At 38.1% G+C, this 20,008-nt stretch overlaps 1 long non-coding RNA gene across 1 annotated transcript; it reads right to left on the reverse strand.

The window, feature by feature from the left end:
- Positions 1-3,531: 3,531 nt before the first annotated feature.
- Positions 3,532-5,811, reverse strand: LOC120559689. Its single transcript, XR_005639348.1, has 4 exons — positions 4,765-5,811; positions 4,604-4,636; positions 4,389-4,490; positions 3,532-4,269 (listed from the first exon to the last, which is right to left on the reverse strand). It is a non-coding gene; the product is annotated as an uncharacterized LOC120559689 (long non-coding RNA).
- Between the last annotated feature and the right edge of the window lie 14,197 nt (positions 5,812-20,008).

Here is a 20,008-nt window from a genome sequence, read left to right on the forward strand (position 1 = left end):
CATCTTCCAGCTTTGTTGAGATTCGCCTGTTTTTAGCGGCATATATTAGGTTGTTAGTGTGACAGCGTTTAGTCAGTTTTTAGTGTGACAGCACTTATTAAATTTAAGCAGGTAATAATGAAAATAGCTCCTCACTACTTTTTATTACATTTCTGGGAGGATGATTTGGATTGATTAATTAAATAAAATATGAGCACCCAGTGCCTACTGATGTCTGGCAATACAAAAGTAACATACTACAAAGTTGTGCATTTTCTTTGGGCTACTTAAACAAGCTGCAAAGGAGATCCGTGCTTGATTAGTGTTGCCTGACCTCCTTCTTTACTGATTGGGTGATTAGAGTTCAAATCTATTGGCTGTGAAAGCCACAGGGCGGAGTTGATAATCAAAACGCCACCAGGTGTCTAATAAGCATCTGGTGGCGTTTATTAAACGCCTGGTGACGTCACACGCGTGGTGGCGTTTATTAACCGCCAGGTGGCGTTTATTAGACGTGTAGTGGCGTTTAATAAACGCCAGGTGGCGCCACAAACGCCGTTCAAAACGCCGTGCGAATTGTGACGAATTGTGACCCTTTTGGCTTTCCATATCCCGCTGCTCCGCGATCGCTGTCTGCACCCTGTCATCTCATATACCGTTGGAAAGCTCTCTCTCTCTCCTCTACAATGCTGTCGGATCCAAATATGGTCATTTCCTTTTCATCAGCAACCAATCGTGAAAGTAAAAGGGGGGATTTAACTCAAAATGCGCAATCTCATTGGCTGATGCCAATTTCCAACAACGTGATTCGTTCAGAATCGTCACGTGACGCGCTGCGCGGTAGTTCAGAATGTCGAAAGAAATGCGTCGAAAACGGTCGAAAATCACCTCAGAGAAGACGAAAACAGTTGTTATTAGCAAGAAGACACAGGGGATTACACACTAAGACAGCAGATGATGAAATGCCTTCACATAGTACGTCGATATGTCAACTATCGTTCAGAAAACAGGAGTTTTCAGACAGCGGAGGTAATCAGACCCTCTCTCTCTCAAAGCAGTTTACAGAAAGTCATATAGCCTACATGTCCTATGTGTCACATATATACTAACTACACTGTACTGATCGCGATACAACACACTATATTACAAAACAATTACATTACACAACAGTTAAAATGGTTGTATAATATAATTACTATATAATAGGCTACTAAACAAATCTGTAATTTTGTGATCCTAAGTGGTTGTGAGTCCCTCAGGCTGTGGCAGACAGATCCATGTTTAGCTGTCAGTAGAGCTGCTGTCCCCTCTCCTAGGAGAACTACCAGCTTCTTTTCTGGTGTTAACTTTGGGAAGTTTTATTTTTTTGGCTATTTTTCCAAGGTGTAATTCTCTTAGTGAAGATAGTTTTTCCCAGTGGAGGAGGAAGAGTATCTCTGTCTGACCCAGCTGGTGGTCACTGAGCCTGTCTCTCTCTCTCTCTCACTGACCTGTCTGTCTGACCTAGTTGGTGGTCAAATAACAATTTAGTCTACTTTGTTTGCTTTCTCCAATGTTCTAAATATTGGTCTTTTGAATGATTCATAATTAGTTTGGTTCTGTTGTTATGAACCAGTGCTGATGGGAGCCTGGTTAGTTAGCTTCACCATCAGCTGACTGAGGGGACTGGTTAGTTAGCTTCACCATCAGCTGACTGAGGGGAAAGAGGGGAAAGTAAGCTTGAGGCAGCAGCAATATGGCCATCTCCATCTTCAATGAAGGTGCCTCTGATATGCTTTCAGTTATGGAGAAGTTGTGGCTTCAGAGTAAAGTTGTGATGGTCAATTCAATGAGAGAAACTAATATGCTCAGGATCTCGAAAGCTGAGGCTGTCACAACTGCAGTGTAAAACACAGACACAAGAGTCTGAGCATAGCTAAACTAGCCTACATATGGTGCTGGAATGGACAATTAGACTTTAGAAAGCTGTGACATCTACTGTTGGTCTTGTTCTGTGTCCATACAGCTGTCTAGTGTGGGTTTTGTCTGCAACTTTGTGCATGATACGCCAATGTTAATTCAATGAGTTACTGCACTTGTAGGCCTTATATGCCTGCCATTTTATTAAGTAATCAATTTTCATGAGCTTGAAATATTCTATATTATTATTACTAAGGGCCTGCGCATTTATTCTGTTTTTGAGCAATTTTTCCAATAGAAATGTATTAAATTCTCCTATTTAAATCTTTAAATGCCGTTTTCTCAAAATGAGTTTTTTGTCATTTTTCAGTATAAACATCTCAGCCTATGTACACCAAACTTTCCAGTTATACACTTAGTAGGAATCTGAAGATATTTACAGAGGGATTTGTTAATAAATCATTCCTGGCCTGATTTATGTGACATTTTAAGCAAAAAAATGTGGCGAAAATCGATTTTTTTAAGGCCATGGACAGTATATTTGGATTTCCTAGGTAATGAAAGCAGATATCCTGAAATCCCTCTGTAATTTTGTTTTCATCTTGTGTGTAAACAAAATGAAAAAATAATTTTGCACCTGGCTTTATCATACGTTCAGATCTATCTACCGAAAATATATGCAAAATCACACATATTTAATGAGATAATGCCTAATTTGCATAATTAAACATACACATTTCAAAAACTTGTAATACATTTTTTATATACTTAAGTAATAAACTGAGGAAGTTTCATGGTGATATTATTTTAAAATTTTACCCTATTCACCTGTAGTGTCTCGCCTTAAACTTTAATAACAATGATACTAATTTTATTATTACTTTAAACCGTCTGCATGAGCAGGAATGAATTATTATATATTAGCAGGAATGAATGAACAGGCAAACTTGATTGGATTTAAAACTTTAATTAACAATATACAATGAATAATACAAAAATACAAAATTTTTAAGGATGTAGAGTGCAAAGTAATAGTGCAAATGTATTGTGCAAAATGCATATTGGAATGATAAAGTATGTAATGTGTAGGTGAATGGCCAAAGTGGGGATGACCCCACTTATCAGCAGTTCAGGAGAGTGATGGCAGAGGGAAAGAAGCTGTTCTTGTGTCTGGTTGTTTTTGTGTGCAGGGATCTGTATCACGTGCCAGAGGGTCAGAGGCAGGAGGATGGCAGCAGTGTAGAAGATGGCCAACAGCTCTTGCTTCCGCAAAAAAATAAATAAATAGAGCTCCATGGTTTTGAAGGCTCAGTCCTTCTCAGCTGACCTAAAAAGAAAGAAACAAAAGTTTGATATGTCATACTAAGAATAAACACATTAACAAAAGCAAGACAAATTGCCTGACTAACATAGTTAGATAGTTTTTGATTATTATGATTATTATTAACATCACAGAAGAATTTCAATTTACCGTCTGTGTGGGGCAAACTTCCAATCAAGTCCTCCGCGTCTGCTGCAGTCAGCGCGGGGAAGCTTTTCTGGGAGACCGCTAGAGTAGAAGTCAAAATGAAGCAACGTTACAAGTCAAATTAAAACCTCTTAGTAGCCAGGCTAAGCATAATACTGATGTGAACAATAAAGTAACACCTGCCTGTTATAACCCTGCAGATCGTCAGGTCCTGGAAGGCCTTCTTTCCCTTTCTGCCCCGCAGGATATACAGTTTTAGAACATAATTGGTTGCGACTCGCCGTAGCATGAGACGCATGGCAGTACCTCCGGTCGAACCTCCGGGCTGTTAAGGGGTGGCTGGGAGGAGTAGGGAATGGCGGACCCAAAATGCGGAGAGAGCAGGCAGGCAGGCAGGCGAACGTTTGCAGTGGAGGATTTATTAACAAAAGGCTGGGAACAAACCAAACAAAAGGGATCCAAAAGGGGCAAACAGCAAACACAAGAAGTCCAAAACTGAGGCAGGCAGGCAAAAGACAAAGTCACAAATCCAAAAGATCTCCAGAGACAAGGACAACAAAAAAACTACAGGGAAGACTCCAAAAACATACCGACAGGATAGAGACTGGGTACAGACAGACAGACAGGGCAAAGACAAAACGATCTAACACAAGACAAGGGGAACACAGAGGCTAAATACACAGACTAATGAGAAAACACAAGACAGGTGACACAAGGGCTGGGAAACAGGTGAAACACATTAGGCTGGGCAGAGCAATCAAAAAAGGAGGGAAACACAAGACATGAAGTACATAGGACAAGACAAGACAGAAAACCAGGGACTTCAAAATAAAACAGAAAACAGAGCTAAACACAACACAGAAAACAGACTACCAAACTAAGACAACACCAAAACCATAATACGGGCTTGTCAGGAAAAGTTGCTGTAAAACATATAGAAACACAAATTATACACATGTAACAAAGTGGAGCGCTTGTACAATCTAATTTTGTAAGAGAAGTCAGTTCTGTTATAATTTAAGTTATGCAAAAGCCACTGTACCTTCAACTGGGTCCCAAGATGAAGTGGCAGGCCGAGCTTGTGTTAGAATACACCCATCCAGCTCTGGGCGACCGGCTGGTTTCCTGTGTGGTGTTGACTCATCTAAAAAGAAAGTAGATATGAATATTGGTCAGTTCATTTATGGTAGGTTTCTTGCAAATGCCATTGCATAACTACAATGTTACATTAGACAATTGCAAAAAAAAAACAATTACATGCAGGTGGTGGTGGCAGTGATGTCTACTGACCTGAAAAAAGGCAGGAAGAGACAAACCCATCAGAACAGTCACATGATAAGCAGCAGGCTGAGGGTCAGTAGTTCCATGGTAAGAATATGACTCTGGTTTCTTAAATGCATGTATAAATGTTAACTTACAGACAGGGCTTCCACACACGCTCCGTCCTGGAATGCTTTCTTGCTTGTGGACTGGAGTCATCTGAAATAAAAGACCATACAATTTGTACTGATTGCAAAAATAATATTTGAATGTATACAGTGTAAACAAACATTACAACATAAACATTGTATGTGACGGTATTTCTCAGGACTTTTGCATTGTAGCCCAGAGACTTTCTAATGGGGAGACACAGCATCCATAGAAATGCATGGGGTTAGTTTGTAAAGCCAGTATGGCAGCTGTGTAACCTAAACATATTCCCTCTATTCCTGTATGCTTCCCTATTCACTTAAATAGGAAAATAGCTTGCCGATAACTGCCCAAAGTACGTTGCAAGGTGGCCGCCGAGTGACTTGCCTAAAATGACTGTACACTAAAACTAATTGAAAGAGCTGATATGTCTTATTTGTAACAACAACGCAAGCAGGTTAACACGATGACACAAAACATACAATGCGGCAAAGCATACACGTCGTGCACAGCAGCAAACAAAGCGCAATATATATGCAATCCATTTAAAGCGTAACTCTCGCCACAATGCAACCTAGGATCTTTTTGTGAATGTACCAGAGTCAAACTTCGTTTAAAAGCATAATTAGGACGGAAACGCCACTTTTAAGATTGATCGTATTGTCGTTTTCTGGTCAAACGGCCTTTTGAATGGGAGAACTAGAGGCTACTTTTATCGCATCAAAATCACTATATGTAAAACACTAAGAAGGCTCGACACAACATGAAACTTTGCACGAAGTCTCACCAGGGGATTTACACATGAACTCGAGCATTGAGAACATTGTTTGTGCACAAAGAGTTTACCAAAAATAAAAAATTTTGAACAAGTCGCTGCTTGACTGGCAAGATGGCGACGAGGGGAAAAACAAATGCTGAAGTGAGTTGTTGAACCTTTTTTGGTCAACCTGATTAAAACCGGAATATAACAAAGCACTACGAGGGAAAGGGCTTACGGTTAGACCCCAAACCGTTGCACTACAACCATAACATCATGAAACTGTAACGTATTTCACTTACTTTTCGTGGAGATCGTTTACGCGCAAATAAAATTTTCTTTCTTTGTCCGGTTGCATGTGTATCAAACGCGCAAACGGAAGTCCGGAGGACAGGACTTGAATCGGTCACCTGAGAGCAGAGGCACGGTCTTCCCCTACTGGCGGGGGTAACGGTTGGATTTAAACACTGATTGAGCCACTTGTTAGAAGTGAAATGGAAGAAGTGAATTGTCTTAGTTGTGAAAATCGATAGATTCTTGTTTTAAGTATTTTCACCTAATACAGTTAAAACAACGAAATTAAGCACAAAAGTACAGTTTTTAGCAAGATTGATTTCAGCCTAAAAGTAAATATATTATCTTGCTATGTTGTTTATCTTACTTAGATTTTATAAGACCAATCATTTTTGAGTGAATCTAAATCAAGTGACTGCAAACCTTTTATATGCTACTTCAAAAACTTAAATGGAGCTGGTTTAAATAAACATTTCAAAACCGCACTCAAAACAACCAAAAACAACCAAATACTACCAAACGGGAACGTTGTGTGGAGGTAACAGTGCAACCACAGGAGAAAGTTCCCGTTGGTTGGTTCCCCTAACGTTTAGGGAACGTTATAACCATGAGGGAACGTTCTCTAAACGTTAGTTTTTGGTTTGGTTCGAACTAACCTTTAGAGAACCAAAAACTAACGTTCCCCAACGTTCCCTAAACGTTCTGTGTTAGTGGGGATGTGATGGGGTAAAAATGAATAACAGATTAACATGAAACTTCCCCAGCTAATTACTTACATTGAGACATATATTTTTCCTACAATGAATCATATCCCAGTTTGCTTACATTGTAGATACAGTGTTGTTTTAATGCTGAAATGTTTACTAATGTAAATTCACAAGTCGATCTGGGTGTCTCTGTGGCTTGCAGCAAGACAGAGACACAGTCGCCAGACAACGGATGATATTTCGCAACGACAACGGCTAGTGTTTGCATGAATGTCTGTCGGGACCAGAATTAATGCTCAGCAACTCGTTTCTATAGTCAAGTTTCACAAGACACCGACAAATTAATGTAAAATAGAGGCGAAGCTATAAGAATGTTTATTTCCTGGTTAGTCGGGAATGGGTCCTGAAAGGCCACGCCCACACCACATATGCCTCTTAATACATCCATGGCCTCTATCACCAGTTAATTAAAAAACCAGTTAAACCGAAACAGCGGTCACTGCGAGTAGAGGTACGGAAAATATATATCAATTTTGGCCATAAGAACGTTAAGTTGGTTAGTTAATAAGCTTTATTTTTTTCAGTCACACAGAGTTTGTATTGTCAAGTATCTTGTCAGAATTGATTTTGTGAACTGGCGCCTTTTCCCACCTAGCTTAAAATTACGTTACTTTAAGTTTGACTGCATTGCAATACTAATATAACAATGATGTAGCTAAGAGTTAGTTTACAGAGATTAAAATCAGTGGAATATAGCTAGTAAAAATAGTGACATGAATAAAATCGCCGCCGGCCACTGAGTTTTTCGACTCTGAAGCAGACAGCCAAAGCCCGGTGTACTTGAATTTCCCCTGACAGAAAGTGTTCCCCCGGTTGCGTGAGCGCGTGTGCATTCAGCGGTGAAGCGGACCTTCGACTTAACCAAAGTAAATGAAAAATATAACATGTGGATTGTTTAATCGAACGTTTTAGTATTGTTGTTTTATGAACGAGTTTTTTTGCACAGCAAGCTAGCACTTATCTGTCAAAATAAAGGCTTCTCCTGTAGGCTAACGTTATGTGTTATGAACTTCGTATTAGTCATTGCACCGAATGTCTAAACAAGACGACTAGCTAGTTATATATTTTCCCTCGTAAAGCAAACCGTTATTTTGCGATAGTCTGATGATGTTATAACTGACCACGGAGTTGACTACTTGGTCATCCGTGTTAAGTTACGTTTTGAAAGCTGGATCCAGACCTGCTGTAACTTTTTGTAAGGGAAGCTGCGTCTACTAATATACGTCGTCGATACTGTAAAATCAAGATCATTGTTGTAATACGTTTAACACTTTACTCAATTACATCTACTTGACTAGAAATGTAAATTAAACTGAATGCCACATTGTAGACAATAACATTGTATTTTGTCCTTACAATCTATGTGTGATTGCCTTTTGATATTGCTGAAAATCTTTTTAACCATTAATCAGTTATAACTTTCCATAGGTGAAGATTTTATGGAAAGTATAGAGTACTCTTTACACAATGTACAGCTGTAGCTGGTGGGCACTGCATATGATAAGGGCAAACACTGGCTTAAGTGATAAACTTCTTTTAAATAATTGTTGGCAACATTGTAGTGATGACGAGGCTTAGCCTATGTTAGTATGCATGTCTAACCCTCTGATTTTTCTTGTGGTAAAACATTGTATTTTTTTTTGTTTCCTTGATTTAGACCTAACTGCTGGGTTTGTCATTTTTTTAGAACATGGTATGTCATATCTGAGTCGCTGGAGAAAAATCCACTCAGAAGCTGCAGCAATCGCACTGGAATGTAGCAGCAGTGAAGATGGTTGCCGTGGAAATTTAAATCCTAATCAGTGTAATGTAGAAGATGAAAGTGAAGATCTAGCAGAAGAGGGAAGTAGTTGTTTAAATGAAGCAGATGAAATTGGTGATGCAGATTCAGATTTTGGATACAAAGAATATGTGTCAACTGATTCTGAAGAAGTCATAGAATCTGCAAAAGAAGACGAGGTAACCTTGCAAGAAAAGCTTGCTTCCTGGGCTACACGAAGTAAATGTGGAAGAAGCTAAATTGATGAAATGCTTGGTATCTTGAAGGATGAAGGTTTAGAATTACCTCCTTTCCCTGCTTCCTCCAACGTACTTCCTGGTAGAAGAGTGATGGTAGAAGAGGATGGGAAAGTAGCAATATAAAGGATGCATGCATAATTGTACATACCTATGTCGCTTCTATCACAACTGCCTTCCTTTCATGCACTGCACCAACTGACCACAAGCACCACAATCACTAAAAATTGCCATTTTTATTTATTTCTGGAGCAGAATTAATTTTTTGTTAATTTGTGTCTTGAACTAGATGATAGTCGTCACAGGTAGGGTAGAATTTGATCAAGAAGACCTCCAAGGAAATTGTCGACATCTCAACCGTGATGAAGGTTAGTTCTAATATTAGCAGTAGCGTTTTTGTCTGGTTGTAAACGTGCAGCGTACTCCATCCCCCAGAGATCTGAAATGCTCCCTGTCTGGACACTTTAAAAAAAATCTACTAAAAACCCAGCTCTTTACCAAGGCATTCAATCCTGAATTACTTTTTGTTGTTCTGTCACTGTAACTATGTGTAAAGCGTCCTTGGGTCCTGTGAAAGGCGCTAAAAATATTTATTTGTTACGTTAGCAAAATTAGTAACAAAGTAACATTAATTATCAGCTGTATGTCATTACTAACTAACCTAGTCAAGTGTTGAGGACATCAGGTACAAGCTTAGACTAAACTGGTGTACAGCTCTGTCCTGTACACATACTGTACGTTACATCCTGATAATTATATTTCAGTGTTCAGAGGAGTCTGACAACTGGTTGTTAATGAAATGAAGGACCATGGAGCTGAGGTTAATGAAGTAAATTAGGGATTAAAACTAGTCCTTTTTAAGCTAATTGGGAGATGTTTCTTTTGGATTTTAATGCGTAAATGAAATGCTTAGTAATTATCCAGGGATCCTATTTAGGAAAAATGATGCATCGATATTCGTTTTATAATCGAATCACAGCCCTCTGAATTCCCACCCATACTGATGTCTGAGTTGTTTATTCTTTCTAAACTTCACTCAGTATCTTGATGTCAGCAATATGATTTATTCTTTGATGATTATGTAGTTTATATAGTGATGTTGCTGATGTAAACATTGCTCTTGCTTCTCTAGAAACAATATTTACTTGTATTTAAAATCCAAATAAATTCTAATCCTTTACTGAATGTTTTTATTTTAAAATAAATTAAAAATAATCAATTCTTATTAATATAAAAGAATCAATAACAGCATTGATAAAGAACCAAACCAATAAAGATGATTGATAAGAGTAGTTGTAGTATAGATAAAATCTTAATGATTCCTATTGCTAGTAATTACATTACTTTTAGTCTTCCCCAATACACACAGCCAGACAGATGTCAGCTGTGTGGGGCAGCAAGGCATCTGTTAGCAGGCAAATGTGGTGAAAGCCCAGACTTGTTCACTCATTGGGGAATGTCATAATCATAGTACACTTTGGCTGGGTGAAATAGATTGTAAATAAAATCTCAATATTTATAGGCTATATATTATAAATTATTTATATCTCAATATAGCATAAATTTAATATAGGCGTCAGTTATTGGCTGTCTATGGAATCAAATAACAGCTGTATTATCCCATTAACATCCAGGAATTGTGCTAAAATAAGGGGATTTGCCTTTTTTTGAGCTTTATGCAAGTAAAGTTCTGAGACAAAACCCTTATTTGGATTAAAAAACAATAGCCTCTCAAACAATAACATAAGGACAATAAATTATGACAGTTATCAGTAGTAGGTTGTGCATTGACCATTTCTACCATTTCTAATTATGGTAATTATTTGTTTCACTGCATTAGAATTTCAGAGAAAAGTGATGGAAATGCATGAGGATATCTGCTCATTGAAGAAACGGGATGCAGAAAAGTACGAAGCAACTCAAATTCAACAAGCGTCAACTGTTGAGGCTCTAAACCTCCTTGATAGATCCCTTGACTCCCTGGAGGAAAAACAGAAGCTGGTAAGGTCAACTGTAGTCATAGCAACATAATTATGCATATTTTTCTCTCATGTGTAATGTGTCACTGTTTACTTCTTTTTCTTTTGTTAATAAAACTGAAATATTGTTCCTCTAATTTCAGATGAATGCCTTGTCCAGGGTGGGAGGAGTCCACTTGAAAGACAATGTTAAAAGAGTCATGGAGAAGTAAGTGTTTATATCTCAGTGTCAATTAGATGTCAGTTACTGTTAGCATCGATATAATAGAGTGGAATTAATATTGTATAGGGGACTCGACTGTTACCACTGGGCCAACTGGCAGCCTTCTTTAGGGATCTGAAAGTCACGGGGTTCAGTTCATACCCCGGTTTAGAAGTCACAAGTGGGTATGAGTTTCGTAGATAATTAAAATTATTAAAAGTTTAATTATGTCAAAGATGAAATGAACAAAATGAATGTTTGCACCAGATTTCCTGACATTAACAGCCATGTGTGGTGAGTTAAACATCAATTTAGAGTACAAATGTATTATATACAGGCTTCATACGGTCATGAAAAACCCAAGAGGGTCTAACTGCAGACCTCCACTGTCAGGCCGGTCAGGACAGGAAATAACCATAAATAAACAACAATACAACAATAAGCAATACGTTTTTACGTCCCCCACAGGGTGTAATGTGATGCATTCTCGGTTGTTTTGCTACTCTACGCATTGCGAGAACGGTAGGGGACTGGTTAGCATTATCCAAAACATTGAGTAAAGTCTGAATGCATTGCTCTTTGTCTGTGTTCGCCGTCGATACCGCAGCCAATATTGTACATTTAAATCACACAAATTACAGAATGTTACACGTGTGTAAGTTAGGTTTTTTGTCTTTCTACATAGGCAATGTTAGGCTACGTCAATGGTGGCTAGCGTCAGCTCCTGAAGTAGTATGGTACTTTTTTTTTTCTTTGGATAACATACTCATAGACTGTATGAAGCTACTGTGTGTTCAGCTTTATTAAACTTTTTTTGTAAAGCATTAACAAGGGCATAGGTTTGCATATGTCTTAATATGTTGACTATGACGCTCAGGTTATTTATATGTCCAAAAGAAGATAAAATACAGTTCTATATCATTTAGACCGTTCGGTGTAGCTTTTTCACACTTAAACAGTGTGCAAACACTTCGATTGCTGTATGAATCTATCTTAGTTGAATTGAAGTTTATGTAGCGTTACTACGACAGTGTTTCCCCATCCCTCTACTGGAGAAAGTTACCCCCTGTCCTGCATGATTTAATCTCTCCCTGCTTCAAATTCAGGCGACTCGGCAAATGTTGCAACAAATTCATTTTCCACACCACCCGGAGTGAATTTCAGTCCCTCCAGGATTTCGCGGCCTTTTTTTGAGGTTGTTGCGGTCCAAAATGACTGATTTCACGGGAGCTTTTGTAAAAAAATTGCGATAAAAGTTGCGGTGTATTTTGTATGTTTGTTGCAATGAAGTTGCGGGAGACAGTTAAAGTTGCAAAAAAGTTGCAATTTTATATATATATATATATATATATATATATATATATATATATATATATATATAATAGTTCTTTAAAAATAAAAAGGAAACATGTTTTGGGGAGAATAAAACTATCCTGGGCTGAGCTTTCCTAGGAACCTTACCAAAAAAGCTCAGGATGCTGCAAATGTTGGTATAATATGAAAATGGCTGGTGGATTTAAGACAAAAAATTATAATTTATTGAATGAATCAAATTTGAAAATATCTATCAGTGGCTTGTTGATCTTTACATTGTTAGTTAATTTCCTAACCTGGCCTGGGACTCACATTCATACAGTTTGATAAAGTACTGACTAAGAGCGTAGCTGTCCTCAATTTAGGTCATTGTGTCGTCTCATCTCCTTTTTCTCCTGCATCCACCGTGTGTGTTGTTTGTGTGTCTGTCTGTGTGTGTGTTTGTGTGTGTGCAAGCGTCAGTCGCGGAGGGAACGGAGCAGTAGCCCCACCCGCTGCAGAGAGCTGACAGCCAGGATTGAAACGGCAGCAACTTCAGCGACTTTTAAATCGTTAAAGTCTAACAAATCGTTGCACGTCTTGCAAAACAGTTTGCCCCCGCTTTCATAAAGAACATCTGGATACTGTTTTTCACGGTCCTTTGCTGTTATTTTTGTAAATGTGAGACGTTGGCAGCACACGTCTGCTGCGCATGCTGCAAAGTGAGTTTGCTGACGTATGACGATGCTTTGCAGGAGACCGCGATGATTGGACAAAGTTGCAGAAAAGTTGCGGTGATTGGTCAAAATTGCGAGTCGCACCAAAGTCGCGGTGATTGGTTGAATTCGCGTGAATTGGCGCGATCGCGACATCGCGAAATCCTGGAGGGACTGGAATTTGCATCTTTGCATTGACTTTGTGTGTAATCAAGACGCGTGAAACACTGGATTTGCTTTCAGTGTGAACCCACCATTATGCTTGCTGTTCAGGAGTGGCCTAAAATGCAGTAGAAGGCGGTAAGAATTATATATAAATAAACTACTATAAGGCGATTATCCAATCTTGTTTTGTGTTATAGACTACAGGCTTTAGAGCTAAGAGGTATTTTGTGCAATTTATATATGCTACATGTTATATATAGATATAACACATTTGTTTTTGACAAAGAATTTTCAAAGTTCAACCAGTGAATTATTTGTAAATTTAATGGTAGCTTCACATAAATGGTGAATGGTGCCCTGCTGGTAGGTTTTACAACTTGACCTACTTTCACTTAAGTACGGTGCAGTAAAGTCAATCAGATGTCCTGATCTGCGTAGCGACAGTACAGTGGGACGTTTGCCTTCAAAAGAGCGACAGAAATAACCTAACATACCATCATTACTGAGTTCAAACTACATTCACGGTTATGTTTGCACTGAATAACTCATTCAATAAACAGAAACATAACTCTTGCAGCGCACATGAACAGATCGGAACAGATGCGCAATATTAGCTCACACATAAAATAGCACCCTGGTGAATTAGACTGCGGTCAAGCCAGCCGCGGTTTGAAAATACACGGTCTAGCCAGCCGTCAATAAAAAGAGGCGTGTGCGCCTATTACTATGAGTACGGTAATTTTGGTACCAGCAGAGAGAGGACGGGCTTTCAGAGCGCTCGAGTTGCATCTATCTATCTATCTATCTATCTATCTATCTATCTATCTATCTATCTATCTATCTATCTATCTGTCTATCTGTCTTTATTTCTCTCAGCCTGTCTTCTTTCTCTTTCATTCTTAATTATTCTTTCTTATTTCCCGCTCTACCATGCTTTCATTTTCTTCTCTCTTTCTCACTCTCTTTCTCTCTCTCATTCTTTATTTATTTATTTCTCTTTCTTTCCCTCACTCTCCGTTTCTTTCTCTCTCTTTCTTCCTCTTTCACTCTCTTTCTTTTTTATTTATCTCTCTTTCTCTTTTCTATCTTTATCCTTTTTTAAAACTCACATTGTATTTGTCTAATGTTTTTTTTCTATATAGGTCACATCTCAATACATTGTTTTATGTAAATGTTTACAGCACAAGCAGACAAAATAAAGTATCTCTTTCTAAATACATTTACTGCATATGTTTAGGACATTTTTGACTACCGAGGGCCTTAAAGACCTCATTTAAATTATGTAGAAAAAAAAAAGATCAGTTACAGGACGTCCCATACACTATGCACACCTCATTTGAAACCATTTTACAGTAGCGTTTGGGAGATATGTCACATTATTCGACTTTGGAGGCCTATATTGACCTCATTTCTAATAAGTAGAAAAAAAGAATGGTCAATTGGGATACAGGACGTCCCATACACTATGCACAAGTCATTTGAAACCATTTTACAGTAGCATTTTGGAGATATGTCACATTATTCGACTTTGGAGGCCTATAGCTACTTCATTTCTAATAAGTAGAAAAAAAGAATGGTCAGTTGTGATACAGGACGTCCCATACACTATGCACACCTCATTTGAAACCATTTTACAGTAGCATTTTGGAGATATGTCACATTATTCGACTTTGGAGGCCTATAGCTACTTCATTTCTAATAAGTAGAAAAAAAGAATGGTCAGTTGTGATACAGGACGTCCCATACACTATGCACAAGTCATTTGAAACCATTTTACAGTAGCATTTTGGAGATATGTACGTTATTCGACTTTGGAGGCCTATATTGACCTCATTTCTAATAAGTAGAAAAAAAGAATGGTCAGTTGTGATACAGGACGTCCCATACACTATGCACACCTCATTTGAAACCATTTTACAGTAGCATTTTGGAGATATGTCACGTTATTCGACTTTGGAGGCCTATATTGACCTCATTTCTAATAAGTAGAAAAAAAGAATGGTCAGTTGTGATACAGGACGTCCCATACACTATGCACAAGTCATTTGAAACCATTTTACAGTAGCATTTTGGAGATATGTACGTTATTCGACTTTGGAGGCCTATATTGACCTCATTTCTAATAAGTAGAAAAAAGAATGGTCAGTTGTGATACAGGACGTCCCATACACTATGCACAAGTCATTTGAAACCATTTTACAGTAGCATTTTGGAGATATGTCACATTATTCGACTTTGGAGGCCTATAGCTACTTCATTTCTAATAAGTAGAAAAAAGAATGGTCAGTTGTGATACAGGACATCCCATACACTATGCACACCTCATTTGAAACCATTTTACAGTAGCATTTTGGAGATATGTCAGCGTTATTCGACTTTGGAGGCCTATATTGACCTCATTTCTAATAAGTAGAAAAAAGAATGGTCAATTGTGATACAGGACGTCCCATACACTATGCACAAGTCATTTGAAACCATTTTACAGTAGCATTTTGGAGATATTATGCGTTATTCGACTTTGGAGGCCTATATTGACCTCATTTCTAATAAGTAGAAAAAAGAATGGTCAGTTGTGATACAGGACTCCCATACACTATGCACAAGTCATTTGAAACCATTTTACAGTAGCATTTTGGAGATATGTCACATTATTCGACTTTGGAGGCCTATAGCTACTTCATTTCTAAGTAGAAATAAAAAGAATGGTCAGTGTGATACCGGGACGTCCCATACACTATGCACACCTCATTTGAAACCATTTTACAGTAGCATTTTGGAGATATGTCACATTATTCGACTTTGGAGGCCTATAGCTACTTCATTTCTAATAAGTAGAAAAAAAGAATGGTCAGTTGTGATACAGGACGTCCCATACACTATGCACAAGTCATTTGAAAACCATTTTACAGTAGCATTTTGGAGATATGTACGTTATTCGACTTTGGAGGCCTATATTGACCTCATTTCTAATAAGTAAAAAAAAGAATGGTCAGTTGTGATACAGGACGTCCCATACACTATGCACACCTCATTTGAAACCATTTTACAGTAGCATTTTGGAGATATGTCACGTTATTCGGACTTTGGAGGCCTATATTGACCTCATTTCTAATAAGTAGAAAAAAAAAATGGTCTTTTTGGATAAAGAACGTCCCATACACTATGCACACCTCATTTGAAACCATTTTACAGTAGCGTTTTTGGAGATATGTCCTTATTCGACTTTGGAGGCCTATAAAAAAAAAAAAAAATTTTTTTTTTTTTTGTTTTTGGTTGTAATTATTCACTTGGGCCTATACTACTTCATTTCTAATATGTAAAAAGAATATAAGGTTAGTTGTGTACAGGACGTCCCATACACTAGCACACCTCATTTGAAACCATTTTACAGTACCATTTTGGAGATATGTCACGTTATTCGACTTTGGAGGCCTATATTGACCTCATTTCTAATAAGTAGAAAAAAGAATGGTCAGTTGTGATACAGGACGTCCCCACACTATGCACAAGTCATTTGGAAACCATTTTACAGTAGCATTTTGGAGATATGTAATGTTTATTCGACTTTGGAGGCCTATATTGACCTCATTTCTAATAAGTAGAAAAAAGAATGGTCAGTTGTGATACAGGACGTCCCATACACTATGCACAAGTCATTTGAAACCATTTTACAGTAGCATTTTGGAGATATGTCACATTATTCGACTTTGGAGGCCTATAGCTACTTCATTTCTAATAAGTAGAAAAAAAGAATGGTCAGTTGTGATACAGGACGTCCCATACACTATGCACACCTCATTTGAAACCATTTTACAGTAGCATTTTGGAGATATGTCACATTATTCGACTTTGGAGGCCTATAGCTACTTCATTTCTAATAAGTAGAAAAAAAGAATGGTCAGTTGTGATACAGGACGTCCCATACACTATGCACAAGTCATTTGAAACCATTTTACAGTAGCATTTTGGAGATATGTACTGTGTATTCGACTTTTGGAGGCCTATATTGACCTCATTTCTAATAAGTAGAAAAAAAGAATGGTCAGTTGTGATACAGGACGTCCCATACACTATGCACAAGTCATTTGAAACCATTTTACAGTAGCATTTTGGAGATATGTCACATTATTCGACTTTGGAGGCCTATAGCTACTTCATTTCTAATAAGTAGAAAAAAAGAATGGTCAGTTGTGATACAGGACGTCCCATACACTATGCACACCTCATTTGAAACCATTTTACAGTAGCATTTTGGAGATATGTCGTCACTATTGCGACTTTGGAGGCCTATAGCTACTTCATTTCTAATAAGTAGAAAAAAAGAATGGTCAGTTGTGATACAGGACGTCCCATACACTATGCACAAGTCATTTGAAACCATTTTACAGTAGCATTTTGGAGATATGTACGTTATTCGACTTTGGAGGCCTATATTGACCTCATTTCTAATAAGTAGAAAAAAAGAATGGTCAGTTGTGATACAGGACGTCCCATACACTATGCACACCTCATTTGAAACCATTTTACAGTAGCATTTTGGAGATATGTCACGTTATTCGACTTTGGAGGCCTATATTGACCTCATTTCTAATAAGTAGAAAAAAAGAATGGTCAATTGGGATACAGGACGTCCCATACACTATGCACACCTCATTTGAAACCATTTTACAGTAGCGTTTTGGAGATATGTCACGTTATTCGACTTTGGAGGCCTATATTGACCTCATTTCTAATAAGTAGAAAAAAAGAATGGTCAGTTGGGATACAGGACATCCCATACACTATGCACACCTCATTTGAAACCATTTTACAGTAGCGTTTTGGAGATATGTCACATTATTTGACTTTGGAGGCCTATAGCTACTTCCTTTCTAATAAGTAGAAAAAAAGAATGGTCAGTTGGGATACAGGACATCCCATACACTATGCACACCTCATTTGAAACCATTTTACAGTAGCGTTTGGGAGATATGTCACGTTAAGTGACTTCACAGGTGTATAAAGACTCTCTTCTCACACATGAAATTGTACAGTACATACTTTACTGCCAAGAAATGATTAAGACTACGTGATTTATCACACTGAAATACTATATGATTTTTTTAAAAACATAATTTGCTTATTCGAGCCATTTTTTTATGAACATCATAAACTTTTAGAAACTTATCGAAAAAGACCACACACATGCATGAACATAAATAAAAATGCCATGTATTCCTTAGACCCTGCTAATAAAAATAAATAAAATACAATAAAATGTTCACTTTACATGGCTACTTTAAATAGACAATTTTAAATGGTAGGGAAACAATGTGTGCCTACTACTTGGTGCACATCTCAATAACACTAGCTAAGTAGATACATATGTCACACTGTCACAGAGAGAGAGAGAGAGAGAGAGAGAGAGAGAGAGAGAGAGAAAACGAATACGAATAGGAGTTTGATGGATTTAGGATGCTTAAAGTACTGATTATTTACATGGAGTCTTGTGGGTTCAGGATGCTTAAAGTCCTGATTATTTACATGGAGTCTTGTGGATTCAGGATGCTTAAAGTACTGATTATTTACATGGAGTCTGGTGGGTTTAGCGACACAAGCCTCAGCAATTCAATATATATATAATTTGCTTAAATTTTAAATACATACAGTGTTGATTTAATGGTGAAGTGTTAATTGTCTTAACCTTTTAGAGCTATACCTTTTTAAAACCTATTTAAGACCTTTCTGTTTACTAGAAACAGCTATGAAGTAGCTAGCGCTAAACCCACAAGGCTCCATTCAAAAAATAGTACTTTTAGCGTGAATAGAGCCAACACATTTTCACATGTATCTCGGTAACCTATGTGTTTATTTCAACCAACACTAGAGTTGTGATGGTTGGAAAAGTGTAGAGAAGACCAAAAACGGCTTTTTATAGTTTTATTTTGTTTCTGTCGACTTTTAATGTAGTGTGTTTTACGATGCTTAAATGACTGTTTATTTACATGGAGTCTGGTGGGTTTAGCGATGATGTGTGTGTGTGTTTGTATGTGTGTGTGTGTGTGTGAGTGAGTGAGTGTGTGTGTGTGAGTGTGTGTGAGTGAGTGAGTGTGTGTGTGTGTGCGTGTGTGTGAGAGTCTGTGTGTGTGTGTGTGCGTGTGTGTGAGAGAGAGTCTATGTGTGTGTGTGTGTGTGAGAGCCTTCGTGTGTGAGTGTGTGTGTGAGAGAGAATGTGTGAGTGTGTGTGTGTGTGAGTGTGTGTGTTAGAGGAGGGAGATTTATGTTTGACAGGATGTCATGTGTGTGTGTGTGTGTGTGTGCGTCCCTCCCTCTTTCACTCCCTCTCTCTCCCTCCCTCTCTCTCCTTCTCTCTCCCTCTCTCTCCTTCTCTCCCTCTCTATCCCTCCCTCCCTCTCCCTCCTTCCCTTCCTCTCTCCCTTCCTCCCTCTCTCTCTCCCTCCCTTCCTTCCAGAAGTCTCCATGATAGAATGTGTTTGTGTCAGAACTTGTTGCTATGGTGATTTCCACAGTGCAGGGGTAGGGAGGGGGAGACAGTGTCTTCCATGGGTCCAACATGTAATGATAATTAATACTCTAAAGTTTGTTCTGTAAGTCAAAAACCATGGGTCCAAACGGCAAAATATTATGATCACCAGAGAGATAAAAGTCTGGCGAACGCATTGATGTGGTTTTTATGTTTGTGGTATGAAATATATGGGACACAGAGCAGCTAACAAACAGGGAACCATCTGCATCCTTCAGATTTCCTACATTTTGACCAACTATGATGTATGTAGAATGAAAATTGCACGGGAGAGAGCAATTTGTTTGGAAATAAATTTCAGCGAATCGTACTGTAACTCCATTTTTTCTATCGGCAGTGTACGTCCGGGGGATTCCATAGTCACATGTCTGCGACCGCCACAAGATTTCCTACATTTTGACCAAGTATGATGTATGAAGAGTGAAAACTGTAGAAGGGAGAGCAATTTGTTTGGAAAAAATTCCGAGAATCGTACTTCAGCTCCACACTGACTCCCACTCTAACTCTCAACATTTCGGCCCCATACACACACATGGGAAA

The sequence above is a fragment of the Perca fluviatilis genome, chromosome 5 (assembly GCF_010015445.1).
Source record: "Perca fluviatilis chromosome 5, GENO_Pfluv_1.0, whole genome shotgun sequence".
Taxonomy (NCBI): Eukaryota; Metazoa; Chordata; class Actinopteri; order Perciformes; family Percidae; genus Perca; species Perca fluviatilis.